Source organism: Ascaphus truei, chromosome 8 (genome assembly GCF_040206685.1).
Source record: "Ascaphus truei isolate aAscTru1 chromosome 8, aAscTru1.hap1, whole genome shotgun sequence".
NCBI classification, from domain to species: domain Eukaryota; kingdom Metazoa; phylum Chordata; class Amphibia; order Anura; family Ascaphidae; genus Ascaphus; species Ascaphus truei.
This window is the reverse complement of record NC_134490.1, coordinates 27,837,815-27,850,050: the sequence shown is the minus strand read 5'-3', so window position 1 is coordinate 27,850,050 and position 12,236 is coordinate 27,837,815.

The window sequence follows — 12,236 nt, the reverse complement described above, 5'->3', positions numbered from 1 at the left end:
ACCGCAGATGTGAAGGAGGGGGGGAGCTGTGAAGAGGGGGGGGGCGGAGCTGTGAAGGGGAACGGAGTTGTGAACGTGGGGGCCAGCCAGCTGTGAAGGGGGGTAAATCACGGGCAATGCCGGGTATATCAGCTAGTATATATATATATATATATAGAAGAGAAGAGAGAGTGAGATGGAGGGGAGAGAAAGATGTGGAAAGAGGGGGGGCTCGCAATATACATATATATATATTGTATATTTTATATTTCTTGACCTTCTATTTTAGAATATAATATATTCATCCTCTGTGCATAAACCAGAATTAATGTTTTAGGGGTGCCGAGGGGACTGTTTTAGGATTTTGTGTAATTCATGTGTTTTTTTCATTGAATAAATCGTATTATCATTTATTATTGCTTGAGTGCTTTTAGTGGGATTCTTTTTCTTTCTTTTCTCATATATATATATATATATATATATATATATATATATATATATATATATATGGCCCAGGACTAGAGTTACATCTGCCCCCCCATGTAGCCGTATTGCGAGCCCCCCCTCTTTCCACATCTTTCTCTCCCCTCCATCTCACTCTCTCTTCCTCAGTCACCCCCCTTCCCGCATGTATTTATCTCCCCTGCATCTTACTCCCTCTTTTCCTCACTCCCTCACCCCCTCTCTCCTCTCACTCGCCCCCTTCCGTCAATTACCCCACTCTCACTCAATCACCACCATAAAATACATACCAAACCCCCCCCCCATTCCATTTTTAAAAGAACCCCACTCCCTCCAATACATATTAAAAAGACCCCAACTCCCCCAAATACATATTAAAAAGACACCCACTCCCCCCAATACATATTACATTACATATTACATAATACATATGGCTTACTGCAATCTAAGTTCTTAAGACTTGGTGTCCCAGCCATTGCCAAACCAATTGCTTCCCTAGTCAACTCTATTCTGTCTGTAGGCCATATCCCTAACACCTGGAAAACTGTCAGAGTTGTCCCAATCTTCAAAAGTGGGGACACAAACTCTGTCTCAAGCTACAGGCCAATCTCTCTTCTCCCAATACTATCCAAAGTCATGGGGAAATGTTTTCACTCCCAATTAAGCGATTACTATACCAAGACAAATTTCCCTAGCCAATTCCAATCTGGCTTTCGCCCGAAATACTCCACGATAAGTACACTGCTAAAAGTTTGCAATGAAATCCAGTGTGGAATGGAACTGGGACAACTCACTGGTGCAATATTCCTAGATTTTGCAAAGGCTTTTGATACTGTTGACCATATTATCTTGCTTAACGAACTCCAGTGCTCTTGAATAGGGAAGCATGATTTAAACTGGTTTCATTCCTATCAGGTAGATCCCAACATATGTCCCTCAGGCTCCAACTCCAACCCCTTGGATATCATCTGTGGTGTCCCACAAGGTTCTGTTCTGGGGCCCCTACTCTTCTCAGTGTTCATCAATGATCTTCCTACAGCCTGTAAGGAAGCTTCAATACACATGTATGCAGATGACACAATCTTACAGTATATGCACACAGCCCTAGCCTCTCCAACCTTGAACACATACTTCAATCTAACTTTTTGAGACTTGAAAATTGGATTTCCCAAAAGAAACTGTTGTTAAACACTGACAAGACTGTAACAATGGTATTTGGGACAAAGACTACATTTTTAAAGCTTCCAATGACTGAGCCTCCAGATCAGAACCCACGCTAATACCACCCTAACTCCTGTTACTAGTTTTAAATACTTGGGCATATGGTTTGACTCCCATTTAACATTTGGGATGCACATTGATACCCTGACATCCAAAACCTATGCACTAGGTGTACTTTACAGGAACAAATTCTCCCTAAGTCTGCTGGTCAGAAAGCGTATCGCACAGCAGATGCTAATGCCAATTATCGACTATGAGGACATAGTATACGGCTCGGTACTCCAAACCCACCTTAGCAAACTTGATACCCTCTACAATTCAATATGCTGTTTTGTTCTCCAATGCAACTACAACACACATCACTGCGAAATGCTCAAAGAACTAGATTAGTCATCATTTGAGTCTATAATGTAAATAACTAACTAATACACCAAAACTACAGCGCTTAACCTATAATGAGCTAATGCTAAAAAAATGTGCCTTAAATTAAATGGTGTGCATACTTAATTGTGCCTACAATATAATAAAGTGCACATACAATAACAAGTGAACGTGATGACTAAAAAACAAACAAATAAAGCAGCCTAAGTTGTCCCACAGTGCAGGTTATCTCCTCACCCTACACACAAAACTCATACAAAAACCATATGGGATACCTGGCGCTTAATACAGTAGAAAGTGTCCATACAGTGCAGTCCTTTAAATGTCCAAATGATGTTCCCAACCAAAATGACGATTGCAGTTGGATTCGTTAGTCCCCCCTAATAAAGGGTTAAAGAAAAAACACAACTTGCACAGTATATCTGGACAGGTGCATACAGGACAGTACGACCACAGTGAACTACTTACAAGATAAATCTTGCAACTTTCAGTTGAGAGGATCTGTGCTTTAACCTCTTCCTTGCTGTGATCACGAATCCCACGCGAATCTTCTCAATCCTCCTCTTCTTTAGCCTCTCCCAAGTAGATATTCGGAATGCATGATAAGGAGAGAATACAGCAAGATAGTGTGGAAAGTACAACACAATTTATTTAAATATATAAAAACAGCCAAATGGAAACTCACATATGGATGCAGTAACACGTGCAATACTAGGATGCCGTCCGCAGCTTGCTAAGGTGTCTCTTTTGCTTGTTACAAATCAAGTACAGCTGTATGGCTCCTCTCAGCAGCAACTCAGTGCCCAGGACTCTCTTCGCCCTCCCTGGTGTGTTCCGGCGCTGGTCCCGCTGACGTCACTGCCTGAGCGCCGTTCAAACAACTGGAAACCTCCTCTGCAGACGGTGCTATGGGGCTAGGCTGTTAGCAATTAGTATGTATATATTGTGATACCATCACTGTCCTCTAGGTGCTGGAACAGTGCAGTATGGGACCTTTCCAGCTCTCAGAGAGTTAATCCCCTAGAGAAGCCAGCAGCAGCTGCTGCCTAATTAATCAGGCTGGACTCCATGAGTGAACAAGGAAGTATTTAAGACAGATACAGAAAGCTGCCATGCGGAGAGTGACTACAGAGTGACACAGAGAGAGAGATTGCTGTCCCAGAAAAGGGGACAGAGAAAGTGCTCCCCATCTAAAGAAGGAAGGCTGGCACAGTTCCTTAGACGCGCTGGGCGGTGGTCGCGGAGTCTGCTGGGACTACCTGGGACATTAATCCCAGGGTGAAGAAGGAAGGATGAGAGACTGTGCTGAAGCGAGGATGTCCTGTCCTTGGCATTTGACTTGCAGAGGAGAGTTTCTCTGAGCTCACGTGGGGCCGAGTTCCCCTAGGAAGGAAGGATGCGAGGCCGTGCTGAAGCGGGGACGTCTGCTACAATGGACTAACAGATAAGAGAGACACTATATTGATGTGCTTAAGACTGTTCAAGTGGGGTGCATATGGTACAACATTGTTTTAAGCTGGGAACCAGTATAGTTGGCCAGCTGTCTTTAGAAAGGGATGAAGCAAAGTTGAGTTATTTTCCCTAAAGGGAATAGGTGTTCTTTTTATGTTTTATTTTGACTTAAAGGAACGGTGGGCCGGTTGGTGTATGATTTAATCCCTGTAAATAAACCCCATATATAGAAATACAGTGTTTCCTGCCTTAAATTGGGACTAAAAGACTGCAATGTAGTATATATATAAAGAGAGAGAAAGAGAGAATTTTTTTATATAGTGCTGCCAAAAAAGTGCACAGACTTCCTGATGGATTCTGGCAAGATATGAAAATCCTGGGCTGTCATGGCTTAACCGAGGCGTTTGGTCTATACCAGGCCTGCACAACTTGTACAGTGAGAAGGGCCGAACTGCTCCAAGGAAAAAAGTTTGGGGCCGCACGGGTAAAATCATCATCATCATCATCATCATATCTACCCCAGCACCCTTCATCATCATCATTATCACCATCCTCATATATCTACCCCAGCACCCTTCATCATCATCCTCATATCCTCATATCTCCCCCAAAAACCCTCATCATCAACCTTTGCGAGACTCCCCATCGATCTCTCGCCCTCACTCATACACATAATACCCCCCTGCACACCACACACATCCCACCCACCTGCACCTCACATCACTCTCCCCCCCTGCACCTCACATCTCTCCACCCCTGCACCTCACATCTCTCTCCCCCCCTGCACCTCACATCTCTCTCCCCCCCTGCACCTCACATCTCTCTCCCCCCTGCACCTCACATCTCTCTCCCCCCCTGCACCTCACATCTCTCTCCCCCCTGCACCTCACATCTCTCTCCCCCCCTGCACCTCACATCTCTCCCCCCTGCACCTCACATCTCTCTCCCCCCCTGCACCTCACATCTCTCTCCCCCCTGCACCTCACATCTCTCTCCCCCCTGCACCTCACATCTCTCTCCCCCCTGCACCTCACATCTCTCCCCCCAACCCATTTCAGCAGCCCCCCAGCCCATTTCAGCAGCCCACTGCCCATTTCAGCAGCTCCCAACCCATTTCAGCAGCCCCAACCCATTTCAGCAGCCCCCCCCCAACCCATTTCAGCAGCCCCCCCCAACCCATTTCAGCAGCCCCCCAACCCATTTCAGCAGCCCCCCAGTCCATTTCAGCAGCCCCCCCCAACCCCCTCATGGATGAACAACCCCCCATGTTACCTGATGGTGGTGGTGGCGGCGGCGGCAGCAGCAGAAGCAGAGGTGGTGGCGGCGGCAACAGAGATGGCGGCAGGGAGAAGCGCGAGGGATGCGCGCTCTAGCAGCAGACCCCGGAAGTTCCGGGTCGCTCTATACTGCTAGAGCGGGAGAGGGAGGGGGGCATGGGGGGGAGCTAGGGTTGCCAGGTGGCTTGTCCAAAAATACTGGACACCCACGCCCCCCCCCTAACACATAAAAAATACCCCCACGCTCCCCAAATACATTTTAAAAATACCCCCACGCCCCCAAATACATTTAAAAAATACCCCACGCCCCCGAATACATTTTATATTACCCCCACCTCCCCCTAAATATATTTGAAAAATACCCCCACCGCCCCCCAAATACATTTAAAATATACCCCCACCTCCCCAATACATTTACAATATACTCCCACCTCCACAATACATATCAAATATACCCCCACCTCCACAATACATATCAAATATACCCCCCCCCCCATGCATTTAAAATATCCCCCATCATCATGATCTCATCTCCCCAGGCTGGCCCCCATCACCATCTCATCCCCCCTCCCCCATTATCATCTTATTCCCCCCATCATCATCTTCTCACCCTGTCCCCCCCCATCCCTCTCACCCTGCCCCCCATCACAATCTCATCCCCCATTATCATCTTATTCCCCCCATCATCATATTCTCAACCTGTCCCCCCATCCCTCTCACCCTGTCCCCCCATCCCTCTCACCCTGTCCCCCCCATCCCTCTCACCCTGTTGTCGTCCCCCATCCCTTTCACCCTGTCCCCCTCCTCATCCCTCTCACCTGTGTCCCCCCCCCATCCCTCTCACCCTGTCGTCGTCCCCATCCCTCTCACCCTGCCCCCCATCCCTCTCGCCCGGCCCCCCCATCCCTCTCACTCCATCCTGTCACCATCTCACCCTGGGCCCCCCATCCTGTCACCATCTCACCCTAGCTCCCACCATCCTCTCACCCTGGCTCCCCCCATCCCCCAATCTGTGTCCTTACCTTAATACCAGGAAGGATACCCTTCTCTGGGCCGCTGGGGTGTGGGCTCCACCCCCGCTGTCCTCTGATTGGCTCTCTGCTCCTCCAATCAGGGACAGCCTCACAAGGGGGGTTGGAGGGAGCCGGGTGTCCCGGGCCGCATGTTGTGCAGGCCTGGTCTATACTGTAGTGCCCACGGTTATTCTAACACAAACCAGTGGCAATCGCCAAAAAGAACCAGGTACATGCTGGATACATGCCTTAAACTAGACCCAGCATTGATTAATGGCCCATCATATTAACAGCGGGGGTCCCTGGCAGTCCCAAACTGAATGGGACTGCCAGGGACCCCTGCTGTGTTAATCCTATGGGTCATTAGTCAATGCAGAAATCCCTTAAACTTGCCTTAAACTAGCCAGGTTACACCCAGCACATACCCAGAATATAACCGGGCTAGTTTAATGCAAGCTTTAGAATACTCGTGATCTCGTCGTGGTCAGCAGAGACTGCAACTATTCTAACACAAACCAGTAGCAATAGCCAAAAAGACCCAGGTACATTCTGAATACATGCCTTAAACTTGCCTTAAACTAGCCCCAGCATTTCTGCATTGATTAATGGCCCATCAGATTAAAAGCGGGTGTACCTGGCAGTCCCATTCAAACTGCATGAAACTGCCAGGGACCCCTGCTGTGTTAAATCTATGGGTCATTAGTCAATGCAAAAATGCCTTAAACTTGCCTTAAACAAGCCCAGCACATACCCAGAATGTAACCGGGCTAGTTTAAGGCAAGCTTTAAAATAGTCGTGGTCTCGTCTGTATATAGACATGGACCAAATGCCCCGGTTAAGCCATGACCGTCCCGGATTTTCAAATTATGCCAGAATCCATCAGGAAATCTGTGCACTTTTTTGGCAGCGCTATATAAATGGGTGATATATATATATACTAATTGCCAACAGCCTAGCCCCTGAGCAAGCTAGCCCTTTAAAACTGTCACTAGGGCTATTATAAATAGCTGTTTTATTTTAATAAGTAATTAAAGATATATTTTTGTAAGTTTGCCCACAATTTCAATATTTCATTAAAACTAGCTACTTTCAAGATACCCCTTATGATTGGCTAATTAGGGTGTGCACCAATAAGAGGAATCACTTTTCTCTCTAGTTACCTTTCTTGTGCTCAATTCTCGTTGACTTCCCTGGTAGCACCCCTTCACTGCTAGATTACAACTAGTTCATTTATCTAGGCTGGTGTAGCGAAGTTGCTACCCTCATCTTCCCACCTCCTTTCCAATAAAATAGCCATTTAAATGACATGAAGTTGCTTAATGTAGGTACAGAACTTTCTGTTCCTGAACCTGAGAGCAGAAGGGTTCAAGTTGCCCAAAGGGATTTGCCTGGGAACTCCAGGACTCCACTGCATGGAAAGGAGCCAGGAGTATGTCATCTCCCAAAGGATGTGCCTAGGATGGAGTTGGACTTGCCTCAAAAGGTAAAGTAAGGACTGAAACAGGCTTGATGTTGCATTGTCCTTTTAAGTGTCTGAGAAGCGGTTTGCCTTGTCTGCCGAAATAAACAATGTTATTCTGTGAAACAACTGGTGTGAGAGTCCCTTACTGACCAAACTGTGAGGTAACCTGTCACAAGGGGTCAGGGAGGTAGCAGGAGAACCAGGAAAGGGCAGTGCCACTAATGCCAAGAATGAAGAATCTGTAGGAGAAGAGGGTGGTAAACTATCAAAATTTAAGTAGAATTAAGAATTGAATGGAGTATTTTCCTTGAGATTTGGCAATATGGGGGTCATTATCTACCTTTTGTGAGTTTAGGTTCTGCTGAGTATAATGTGCAGAAACCTGATTGGAGAGGGTCAAGTAGGTTAAGGGAGTTGAGAAAGGTGAAGTATATGTAAGATGACCATATTTTTCAAGTGACAAACTGGGGCAAAATACAAAATTATTTGAAACGTACTTCATCAATCATTCAAAGAATTAATCGGCAAGCCTTTGTGTAGTAGTATTGGGCACAAAACATGTACGGTAGGTACAGGTACTTACGAGGGTCAAAGAATGCAAGATGCCAGAATCCATCATGAAGTCTGTGCTCTTTTTTGACAGAGCTATATAAATGGGTGCTTTAGCCGGGATAGTCACTTACCTTGCACCGGTCGGAGGTCCCGGGGCACTGGAGTTCAGAGAGATGCAGAGCGGTTCTACAGAGCTGGAAGAACCCCCAGTGGGCATCTCTGGTACCAGGGCTAGAATCCCAAGTGGAGCCAAGCTCTCGCTGCAGCTCATTTAAAAGCACAGATGTCCCACAAGTGTCAACACACACAGTGGCAATTTCAAAACCGATACATATGAGACTTTTTAGTTAGCATTTTGGGACCCCAGTACAAACGCTCTAAAACTGCTACTGTCACGGTCAAACCAGTACGTCTGGTCTCCTTAAGTATACTTAAAGAAATAATCCATTCCAGAAAGCAAGAGACGGGAAGATAGTTAGGGGAAGTAGGTTTTAGGGTGTTATCCTGAAGAATTAGTCAAACAATATGTAACAGGGTCTTATCCCTGTTAACAGGCTTGCCTCTAATCCAGCAGTATGCTGGTTAATTGCACACCTGCAATCAACCACTCCACCTGCCTAATCACAGCTCGGTGAAAAAGCCTGTTCCCAGAAACAGGAAGATCAAGACACCCAGAGATTTATATTCCTGGACACAGGGGACCCAGGAACCTACCAGAGACTGACATGAAGGGCCACCTGCTTTAAGGTATCTCTTGACTCTTTGGGGAATAGGGTGGTAATGGGATTATCCCTCCAGCCTTGGAGATAGTGTCTGGGGAAGTAAGTTAGCACTTAAACAGGGATAGGCGTTTGTTATTTTGTGTTTTTGTATATTTTGCCTGCATTAAGGAACAGGCTCAATAAAGCCAAGATATCATTTCACCCCAAACGGTCTCCATTATATGTACCTCTGAACACAACTCTTACACAATAGCTTGCTTAAAAAGAGATGGTAAAGAACCAGAACAAAGAGATGAGTTAAAGATATAAATGATGGGGACCAGGGTAGAAGCTAGAGGTTTCAGGAGGTGGAAGGGAATGGGGTAGAGGTTGAAATAAAAGCAGCAGAGATACTTCTCTCTCTAACTGGAGAAAACGCTTCAAAGACAGGAGGCTTAGGAAGGAGGGGTGTGGAAAGCAATTTCTCTGAGGATAGCTTCCACCTTGACCATGAAATATTAGCAAAATCTTTGGGTATAATGGAAGGAGTAAAGCATGAATCAGTTGAAGGTTGGACGAGCGTTAAACACAGAGAAAAGGTGGCATTGATTGGATTTGGGCCTGAGTGGTGAAGTAGCTCTAACAAGAAAAAGAGCAGATTTAAAGCAGGGCAGAACTAATTTTACGTAAAAGAAATCTGCATGAGGGTGTGACTTCCTCCAGAGGTGTTCAGCGGAACGAGTGCAAGAGAGCAGAAAGTGTGTCTGTGTGTTTAGCCAGGGTTGTTGGTTGGAGTGTGGGCATATAGGCGGAGCATACTGGTCAAGTGAACAGGCAAGGACAGTGTTGTAGGTTGTGACAAGGCTGTTTGGGTCAGTGAAGGGTGGTAGTAGAGAAAGCTTGGATTTTTGGCTGGATTCCAAAAACAAACAAACATATATGTTTGAAGAACACTGTACATATATAGTGCTGCACCCCTGCCTGATACAATAGCAACTACATTAAAGCACTAATATCTATCTATAGTATATCCCTGTTTGCTTAAAGCTGCAGTTCAGTCAATATCCTGCATGTGTGTTTTTTTTAATAAATCAGTTCTGTAGTAAGAAAAAAAAGCTGTGTGTGCTGTGCACGCGCATAGTAAGTGAAACTTCTTTGACTTTTGTCACAGAAATTGTATTTGTGTTGGTGATGTTTTAATTAAAAATCTAAATACAATTTCATTGACAAAACGCAAATAAATTTGACTTAGAATGCGTGTGCTCGGCACACATCCCCTGTATTAGCTATTTGCACTATGAATTCTGTGAATTCCTCGTGTGTGCGTGTGACTGAGTGTGCGGGCGCCTGAGTGTGCGGGCGACTGTGAGTGCGCGGGTGACTGAGATGTGTTTTACAAATAGTCTCACCCTTTATATTCTGCATGAATACACCATGTTTGTAAAATTAGTACCATTATTGTAGTGTCCTTTGCTCAAATAACTGTGCTCTCTCCTGCAGTCATGCACAGCACCACTGAGGTTGTATTACTTCTGTGACCACTGCATTTTACAATCTGATATATTGCTGACTTTGTATAGATCAGATATTTCCAGTACACAGAAGAATGTTATATTTCATTTGGGTTGACAGTTGAGATTTGTCATACAGATACCTTGCTATTTCCTTAACCCTGAGTATTTACTAGCACTGAGATTTCCAGTGTTTAGTGTGTCCTGTTTTGACAGTCTTTAATTGTTCTGCTGAAGGCTCATGCCAGTCTGGATGGTTCCTTCAGTGCATATTAGCAGAGAGCACAGGACACCAGGAGCTGCATGCAGCTATATCTCACCATCAGAAGCAGCATTTGACACTGACTGTACCTTATTCATACACACACACAGGCACTGAACGGCTGGCTGCAAGGACAGGGAATGCACATCCACTTCTGCCCTGTCCTGCTACTCGCTGCACACACACAGAATCACTAGGACTGTGATGTTTTCAATGTGATATCCCTCTCCCCAGCCTATTCTTCCTTTGATATCCTTTAATGTGGACATCGTTGCCAGGTCCGATCTCATCACTCCCTCCCTCCTCCCTCCCTCCCTCCCTCCTCCCTTCCTGTCCATCGGCAATTCGACATGTCAGCGACACACCGCTCTGCTTCCTCCCGGTTACCCGGGCTCCTCCGGCCCCGGCGGCACTCAGTCAGCGGGACACAGGGAAGCGGAGGGAGGAGAGAGGCTGAGCGGCGGCTCACTGAGTCCACTCGGCCCACACCCGAGACTGATTTAAAATCCTCGCGCCTGCCTTCTTGCTACACCTTTCACTCTAGCACCGGAAGCTCTGCGGCAGCCATCTTGCTATACCCATGCCAGCTGACGTGTGGGGGTAACGGCGGCCGTTAGGAGCGGCGCCGGCGGCTATCGCTGCCGCCGCCACATGTCATAGCGGGTGTCTGGGCAGCATGTCACAGCGGGTGTGTGGGGGGGGAGCGGCAGCTGTTAGGAGTGGCGCCGATGTCACAGTAGACGCGGGGGGAGGGAGGGGGAGCCGTGATGTGACGTCACTTCCGTTTCACATTTCGCCCCCAACTCTCCCGTTTTACTCCATCAGAATAGGTGCCACTAAAGAAGTTTCACTTCAAAAAATACTTTTAGCATTTTCTGTTTTTAAAAAAACAACTTTGAAAGACCAATTTTCTTGTTTTCTATTTTAACAGCCATTTGCTAAGGCACTGCCCCTTCATGTCCTGTCACAAGCTCTGGCACACCCCTTAGTCAGCCCTGCCCTCCCTCTAGCACATGTCAGTGCAGGAGTGCTCATGAATATTCATGAGCTTCCACTGACTGACAGAAGCAAATAAAAACATATGCCAGCTCTAATTATGTCACCAAATTTCGCCTATCAATACATGGAGAACGAATTGACTGGCAGCTATACAGTTCTTTAGGTTATTAGAGATTGCACACATGAAACTATTGAAGTAAAAAAATAAATAAAATAAAAAAAAGACTGAACTGCAGCTTTAAGTGCCAACATATCATTGTAGAGGGAGAAAGGGGGTGGCCCGGTATTAAAGGGGTTGCACCCCATATGGCCATCCCCTGACCTCACCAGAGAGACAAGGGGTTAACTGGACTGCGGTCCAGGGATGAGGTTTGCACCTTGTTGTACCTTGAAAATGTATGTTCCCCTGTTCCCATGTTTCATTATAAGCATGTATTTTAATGTTTTAAAGTGCATTTCTGTATCTCCAGTTCTGGAGGTCGCAGAGAGTTCATATTTGGCCAATATGTGGAGTCACTGTGGGCATTAAAAACTGGCAAAGGTCGACCCACTGAGCCCACCAGAATGGAACTTATTAATATGTGTAGATATTAAAGTGTATATGTATTTTATTTTGGATCTGTTCTGAAAATGCAGACGCCATTTGCTAGGCTAATAAGTCATGAAGGGCAGACGGCTGAGTAGCCTAAGCACGGTGATCAAAAAGTAACTGCCTTGATTGTTACCCAATGTCTAGGGATTAAGTATTAGTCAATCAACAAACTCTGCCAGTCTAATTGTTACCTGAGGGCATGGGTTAGTCGGTTAGTCTGTTAGTCTCCACGTTAGGGAGTGGATACACATAATTGTTCACCAATAGGCTGTATTCAATGTTAAGGATAGGGTTGCACAGGTATATAAACTGTGTCAACCCTACAGTTTTTCGTTGTGCTGGATTGCTGGAGTTGTGCTTCTGATACCATCT